This window comes from Olea europaea, chromosome 14 (genome assembly GCF_002742605.1).
Source record: "Olea europaea var. sylvestris chromosome 14, O_europaea_v1, whole genome shotgun sequence".
NCBI classification, from domain to species: domain Eukaryota; kingdom Viridiplantae; phylum Streptophyta; class Magnoliopsida; order Lamiales; family Oleaceae; genus Olea; species Olea europaea.
This window is the reverse complement of record NC_036250.1, coordinates 8,680,305-8,689,207: the sequence shown is the minus strand read 5'-3', so window position 1 is coordinate 8,689,207 and position 8,903 is coordinate 8,680,305. Positions and strand designations below refer to the sequence as shown.

The 8,903-nt window shown below is 34.1% G+C and overlaps 1 long non-coding RNA gene across 2 annotated transcripts; it reads left to right on the top strand.

Moving 5' to 3' along the window:
* The first annotated feature begins 6 nt into the window (after nucleotides 1-6).
* Nucleotides 7-5,849, top strand: LOC111409040. 2 transcript variants are annotated; one of them, XR_002705400.1, is made up of 3 exons: nucleotides 7-851; nucleotides 3,930-4,063; nucleotides 4,145-5,849. It is a non-coding gene; the product is annotated as an uncharacterized LOC111409040 (long non-coding RNA). The 2 variants fall into 2 exon arrangements; XR_002705399.1 differs by lacking the exon at nucleotides 7-851 and adding an exon at nucleotides 1,203-1,385.
* Nucleotides 5,850-8,903: the final 3,054 nt, after the last annotated feature.

Below are 8,903 nucleotides of genomic sequence, written 5' to 3'. Positions count from 1 at the left end.
GACATAATAAAAGCAAGCTTAGTTTTTCTCTAACCTGTGACCTTTGTATTTGCATTTACCATTACTTCAAAATATGAGGGTAAAATTAGATCCTGCATTTTGTGATTACTTGCTTAGAATTGGAGATAGAAAAGAAAAGGAACATAATTCTAAATGCATTACGCTTCCAAGAAGTATTATCTATCCATCTGAAGATGAAATTACGTCTTTAAAAAATTTAATACATCATGTCTTTCCAAATCTAGAAGCATATGCTGATAATGCACATACGATGGTTAATTTAGTTATTCTTATGCCCAGAAATGACTGCATTGATTATATTAACAAAATTTTACTACAAATTCCAGGTCAAATTTTTAAATACTATAGTTTTAATGAAGCAATCGACCAATAAGAATGGAGCCTACAAAACTTTTCCATCATTGATTAAACCTTTCTATCTGGGAAAGTCGCACTTGTAAACAGAGTGATCCAAAACAAAGAGAAAGATATATGAATAAATAGCCTTATTTGCAAGCTTCACAATTATCTTGACTAAGGTAAACTGTTATTGCATCTGTTCAACTATTATGTGTTAAAAATGTCATGATTCTATTAAAATGGGCTATTACAACTTTGTCAATTGATGTTTTTATATTGAGGATAGTGCCATGCATCTTTTTCTTTTTGAACATTTTCATACTTTTTCTTTAAAAGTCTCTGAAAGATCTCTATCCGGTACCGCCACTAGCCCAAGTGCATCAGCAACTTCATAGTTTTTATGAGCTGAGATGCTTCCATCATGATATGTGATCCGTCCATGTGACAGTGGAGGGTCAATTATTCATATCGTTGATCACTTCTATCAGAAGGTTAGATGCACCGTTAAACATTATATACTGAAGTTTCTTTGATGTTCAGAACTTGATTAGTAATGCAATTCCTATTTCCTGGTCTGGAGTGTGCCAGACGTGCTTCAGCCACTTTAAGATGCACAACAACCTTAGAAAATGGAAATCTTGTGATATGCACCTCTGAATATTTCTCTTGTTTGTCCCGTGTCAAATTACGCTTGTCTATAGCTGAATATAAACTTCTAACCAAGTGACTGAGATATAATCATCATGCATGTGTTGAATTTTCTTCATATCTGGCACTATACTAATGAAAGACTCATCTCCATATTTGAATGAACTGAGCATTAAATAACTTGACTTATTCAAAAAGAGGATAAAGGTTTCTGTACATAGTTTTTACTAGACTTTCGAACTATTGCGATATAGATTTCTATTTATGTACTTACATTACGTTTGTGTTCTTATCGTGTAGTTCTTTATGGAGCAAATACACATTTTTAGGTCTTTTACTGAGAATGCTATTCGTACAAACTTCAAATCAGGTTTCAAGTAAGTCTATATTGCTTTACACTGATAGATTATTTTAACAATATGTTGTAAATATGTATGTTAAGATTAAAACTTCTAGTTAGACCATTTTCGTACTAACCAGAAACAAATTAGTGCTGATGTTTATCAAGGCATTATAGATAGTGTTCAAAATGGGATACAAGGAAGTATAAAATTGGAAGAAAGTTTGTTTTACTGCAATCCTTTACATGTGGGCCTAGAAATATGCTAAAGAGATACATGAATGGAATAGCTATTGTGCAGTGCTTTGAAAAATTAGATATATTTTTTACTATGACATGCAATCCACATTAGCCAAATATTAAGCAAGAACTTAAGCACAGTGATGACGTTCAAAATCGTCCAAATCTAATTACTCGAATTTAGAATAAAATTAGAAGAGCTCAAAAATGACTAGTACAAGAAAATAATCTTAAGCCATGTTGTTGCACATATATATGTTATTGAATTTCAAAAAAGAAGACTCCCTCATGCACATTTACCATTGATTTTCAGCTGCATTAGTAAGATTTCTTGTGCTCAAGAAGTTGAAAGGATAGTGTCATATGAAATACCTAGCAATAATATATATTCTTATCTTCATTCTATTATTGTTAAACACAATATACATGGCCCTTGTGGATACCTATATCTTAAGAATGTATGTATAGATGGAAATAAAGATCATAAAAAATATCATAGGGATTATCATTGCGAAGAATGTTTATATGAAGCTATTATCTATGAAATATCTAATTCTTTAAGAAGTCTCTTTGCTACACTTCTTACGCTTTGCATCCCTAATGATCCAAAGTTCCTACGGGATAAATTCAAGGTTTACATGATCAATGATTATGTGCATGAAAATATATCGAGTTCAAGGCTTTACAGGATATAAGTTCTATTTTAGAACCATTAAGTAAAAACATAAACTACTATAGATTGGTATCTTTCGATGTAAATATAGATGAGAATGAAAGGTTGAGATGATTGGCTATAAAGGAAACATCGAATTTGGATATTGAAGGATGGAATTGTTGTATAGCAACTTTAAATAATGAGCAACAGTTTGCATATGATACAATTATGGACAAAGTGAAATCAGAATCAGGAGGCACTTTCTTCATTGATGATCTAGGTAGAATAGGCAAAACTTTTTCATGTAAAGCCCTGTTAGTTCGTGTAAGATCTCAAAAATTTAATTGCCTTAGCCACTGCATCTTCTAGAGTATCCGTATCTCTATTACTTGGAAGTTGAACAACTTTTTCGAGATTTGAAATTATTCTGAAAACAACTGGTGAAATTGTACGTTCTATTAGCATGCAATCGACGTTGGGAACTTTGATGAAATGCTTAGGTTAATGAGCATTAAATAACTTGTATTGATATTTTTCTCTCATTCTTAAGCTCTACAAAACCTTCCCATCATTGATTAAACCTTCCTGTCTGGGAAAGTCGCACTTGCACACAGAGTGATCCAAAACAAAGAGAAAGATATATGAATAAATAGCCTTATTTTCAAGCTTCACAATTGTCTTGACTAAGGTAAACTGTTATTGCATCTGTTCAACTATTACGTGTTAGAAATGGCATGATTCTATTAAAATGGGCTGTTACAACTTTGTCAACTTGATGTTTTTATATTGAGGATACTGCCATGCATCTTTTTCTTTTTGAACATTTTCATACTTTTTCTTTAAAAGTCTCTGAAAGATCTCTATCCGGTACTGCCACTAGCCCAAGTGCATCAGCAACTTCATAGTTTTTATGAGCTGAGATGCTTCCATCATAATATGTGATCCGTCCATGTGACAGTGGAGGCTCAATTATTCATATCGTCGATCATTTCAATCTGAAGGTTAGATGCACCGTTAAACATTATATACTGAAGTTTCTTTGATGTTCAGAACTTGATTAGTAATGCAATTCCTATTTCCTGGTCTGGAGTGTGCCAGACGTGCTTCAGCCACTTTAAGATGCACAACAACCTTAGAAAATGGAAATCTTGTGATATGCACCTCTGAATATTTCTCTTGTTTGTCCCGTGTCAAATTACGCTTGTCTATAGCTGAATATAAACTTCTAACCAAGTGACTGAGATATAATCATCATGCATGTGTTTAATTTTCTTCATATCTGGCACTATACTAATGAAAGACTCATCTCCATATTTGAATGAACTGAGCATTAAATAACTTCTATTGATATTTTTCTCTCATTCTTAAGCTCTACAAAACCTTCCCATCATTGATTAAACCTTCCTGTCTGGGAAAGTCGCACTTGCACACAGAGTGATCCAAAACAAAGAGAAAGATATATGAATAAATAGCCTTATTTTCAAGCTTCACAATTGTCTTGACTAAGGTAAACTGTTATTGCATCTGTTCAACTATTACGTGTTAGAAATGTCATGATTCTATTAAAATGGGCTGTTACAACTTTGTCAACTTGATTTTTTTATATTGAGGATAGTGCCATGCATCTTTTTCTTTTTGAACATTTTCATTCTTGTTCTATAAAAGTCAGTGAAAGATCTCTTTCAGGCACCGCCACTAGCCCAAGTGCAGCAGCAACTTCATAGTTTTTATGAGCAGAGATGCTTCCATCATAATATGTGATCCGTCCATGTGACAGTGGAGGCTCAATTATTCATATCGTCGATCATTTCAATCTGAAGGTTAGATGCACCGTTAAACATTATATACTAAAGTTTCTTTTATGTTCAGAACTTGATTACTAACGCAACTCCTATTTCCAGGTCTGGAATGTGCCAGCCACTTTATGAATCAACAAACATTATAGCGCACAAAATAACTATTGCAGTGAGTATCACACTTTAATATCCTATGTAGTTGAGGCTTTATAAAGATCATTTGAAGATTTATCTATTTAGTAAAGATCAAAGTAAGGCTAGATCTTCTACTCATTTTGCACTTATATATGTTGCCCATTTTTTATTATATTTTACAACCGTAGATGCACTATGAAAATTTTAACATTTGGCCTTTTTAGTTCTTTTTCCATGCTGCCAAAACGTATGGTGACTATTCTTTTTTATTTTCTTACAAAAGGCACTGCAATATATTAGACAATTTACTTTTTACTCCTACTCAAAGGTTAGTTAAGTACTTCAGTGATTCAATGTTTGTTCCTCGTGTGTTCCCTGTCTTGCCTGTACCATAGAAGAGATGATGACCCATCTACTATTTATTTTTGGTACCCTGTTTTCACACCTGAACTGGTTTGGAAGTATCATGCCTCTTCTCATGCATTTATTTGTGTATTTTCCCATTCAAAGTGATTATTCACTATTGAAGAACCAGTTCTCTACTGTCGTGCACTGTTGAGTCACCTTTTCAAGTATGATTTTAGACATGTTAACTATTAATGTGAAATTTCATGTTTATTTTATTGACCAACAGCTTTTGTTCTCAAATAATTATAAAGAAATTATTTGAAGAATAATAACATGAGAAAAAGTTAAAAAATACATGTTTCATTTACCAAGGTAATTTCGGTTGTTTCTCTTTAATACTTAATACTTATTTTCTTCCTGTTCAACTTTACCGCATGCCATATACACAAGAAGTCATTTGCCAAAAAAGAATCATCCAAACCTACTTTGGCACACAAGCACGTCTTCAACATGTTATATTGATAAATAAGCACTTCCAGACTATAATGTTAGCTATGGGACAGCTTTGTTGAACGAGAAGGTGTTGCTATAGTTGAAAACCTCACAGCCAAACTTGTGCTATGGGCCACTGATCTTAACGTTTCGTCCTTTAACGGTACCTTCAACATACATATAGCATTTACTTGCATATGATATTACATTTACAAAAAAACATGACCGACTTCAGCTTCATTTCCTTTTAGGCCTTCCACTTTTCACTAAGGTCAGTATTACTATTTTCATCAATGCTGGAATAGTTGCAGTAGCAGATTACAGAGAATGGTTTCAACAACTCACTCCTAATTCTAAACTCTTTCAACCAACATAAAAATGTTTGACGAATATTTATATTCCCTACCTAATTATGTCCTTCATTTCCTACAGGGTGAAAGCAATTGAAAAACAACTTGAGAAACTAATAGAGAATAAACCATTTGTTGCAGTCACACTGTCACTGCCAAAAGTTTCGCCTCCAGCTCAAAACAAGTTCATATCAAATGCCGATTTGCTAGGAGTCTGCCCGGGGTTATCTTCTAAATATATCTTCCAATGTATACGGCGTAGATAGAATCTCTATCATATTTCAGCATTATGAAAACACCCTAACAATTTCTCACATACTAATTTTATCATCCAAATACACATACATGTCTTGGTACAGAAAAAATTTTATTGCGTAAAAGCCCATCGGAGAATTGATTCGAATAACAAGAGATTTTTGTACATGTCATGCAGCAATTGCAAAAAGACATCCAATGCAGACTTGAGATAGGTCACAAATGCCGCTTCTGCTTCTGCAAGTATGAATATGCAAAAGCTATGTCAAGGTTATCTACACTTCTAAATATAGATTCCAGTGTTCACTAAAATCAATAGCTCGTTCTAACAAACAACATCATCTAATATCATCAACTTCCCTCTATAGATCAAATGCTTTCATTCGCCTTGAAGACAAGTTTGGAGGATTAGAAGCGAGCATAATAGGAGAAGCAATAGAGACACTATTGAAAGGTAACGCCATCAACATAATGAATCATTTTGTAAAGGTAAAACCATACTCCTACTATCATGTAACAATTTCTTCATGAATACACCAACATATAAGACATAACTACATTTTCCATATTGCAGAATCCCAATGAAAATCTAAACAAAGTGATAACAATAGAATTTGAAGAAGATATGCTCTTCTACCTCTAAGTCACACAAAAACGACAAAATCCATCGGGATACCATTATAAAATCATCTCCGTCTTCGATTCCTTGATAACAATTGACCTCGACTCTTCAACTCTAGCAGAAGCCATCAACATTTCAACCCAGATAACCAACAAACAGTTCACACGACAAAAAAGGAAAAATTAAAAAATGTAATCAATGGCTGCTTTGGTATTCTTCTTTGGCTCTATTTCAATGGCTGCCTTCGTTTTCATCTTTGCCACCAATGAAGAAACCAAAATCATTGCCTTTAAACAAAATAAGGACCAAAAGAATTCTATCGTCTTTTGTAATAGTAGACAGTAGTACACACCCTCTCTAGTATTACTATCAAAAACAAAAACCAAATTTCCAAGTATGTAGTTGTAGACATAAAAAAAAAAAAAAAAAAAAAAAGGATTGGGTCGGTTTAAATCATTAGCCCAATTAAACTGAAGTCTACTAAAGTCCATAAAACCCAAAAGCTCATGTCACATTTTAAAAAAAAAAATAAATAAAATCATAATTACTCAATTATTTATTTTAATTAAATATAATTGAGTATTACCAAAATTAGAACGAAATTTTTCCTATAAATAGTTCCAATGATCCATAAGGGGAAGAGGGGGAAGAAAAGCAAGAAGAAGTGCAAGTATAGAAGACAATCACAAAGTGTCAAAAAAATTCCAAAGTCGAAGGAAGAAAAGAAATCTTCTCAAACCCAAATTCGGTGAACTCCAAAAAGATCAAAATCTTCTTGGAACCAAACATGTTCACACCAAGTTTAAGAAGATCAAAGTCTTCTTGACATCAGATCACCCAAGTTCAAGTTCAAGTCCAAAAATCCAAGTGCCGAACAAGTCAAGTATCAACAAATCAAATTTTTAGCAAATTCTCGAAGACCAAGATTTAAGTTATGTAGTCCCTCGTCTTCAAATATTCAGATCATGAATCAAAGGATTTTTACAATTTTGCAAGTACAAGAAGATCAACATCACTTATATTTTACCAAATTACAAGTTGTAACAATTTTTGTATTTTAATACATGAAATTTGTCGTACAAATTTCTTGGCACGCTCGATGGAACCTTCTTGTCCTCTCATATTTTGATCTCAGAATCTTCAAATTTCAATCACTATATCAGCAATAGCAAGCGAAAAAGCGAAACAAACTATGACTCATCTTGAAAAAACACTTGTCAAACTCTTCCATGCGGCCAGGGCCCATACAAAAACTGGAAAAACTTAACTGGTCCCACCACTGAAGAAATTTTCTGACAAAGGCAAAATGAAAATTACCTTCAAAAAGCTAAAACTCTCATTCGATAGAAAAGACCAAGAATTCGGTGAAAAGCTCTCATTCTTGCTCCATCTCCAGTGGTAGATCCTTGTTTGGATCTTCTTATGCCACTTTACAGCAAAGGTGGAGAGATGATACTTCATCTTAAGAATCACTTAAGCCAATGATGGTCAAAGAAACGACATTGGGCACAGATGACCGAATTCAACAAATGGCTTTAGCCATTGAAAATTAACAAAGTCATTAGAAGACAAAGATGCACAGAATGTTGCACTTATGCACAAGCGAGATTGGCAAAATCCATCGTTTAAGAAAGATCAGGAAAATTCAGGGTCTTTCAAGGTCAAAGATCTAGAAGTCCAAGAGCGCCAATAGAAGCAAGATATACATTATCGGACAGTTGTTCAACATGTGTTGCGTAACACCACTCAATTCTCTGTTGGCTCTCTATCCATCCAACAACTTCAACATATGATTGCAGACACCATCAATACCCAATATGGTGGTTCATTGCGATCTTCATTAGTGTATGCCAAGCCCTATAATCGTTGAATCGAAGAAACGAAGATGCCACTTGGTTACCAAACGACAAAATTTCAATGTTTTGACAAAAAAGGTAACCAAAGCAACATGTTACTTATTTCATTGAGACGTGTAACAATGCAGGCACTTATAATGACACCATGGTGAAGTAGTTCGTACGCTCCCTCAAAGGTACCGTGTTTGAATGGTATATGAATTTCCCAGCTGGGTCAATTAATAGTTGTGATCAACTTGATTGAGAGTTCCTAACAAGCTTCTGCGGCACTCGACGAACTATCATTTGTCCAGAACTTGGTTGAACAAAGTAGAGCAAGAAAGAGCCTGCTCTGGAGTACATTGAACGTTGGAGGAACCTCATACTTAATTGCAAAGAATGAATAAGCAAAACATCTTCCATCGACATGTGTGTACAAGACATGCATTGGGGATTACTCTATAATCTCCAGGCAAATATGCCCCATTCATTTGAAGAACTGGCGACACGTGCTCACAACCTGGAGCTCCAAATCGCAAAGCATTGGAGTTACTTAAGAAATGATCTATGTGACGAAAAAGATCCTAGAAACAAATAAAGATGTATGTCAAGGCAAGTAAATCCAAAGAAGCTATGACAATTTCTACTGTTCCTGCAAAGATAGCCTTCCAGGGGTCGAGGTCGAATCCAAAGCCAAAGCTGGAGTTCAGATCTAACAAAGGACAAGTTCAAAGCAGAGGTCACGCAACTCTGAAAGAACTTGAAGGAAATGAGTACCCATTCTAATATTCTGAATTTTCTAAAATTCTAGATCAGCTCCTTAAACA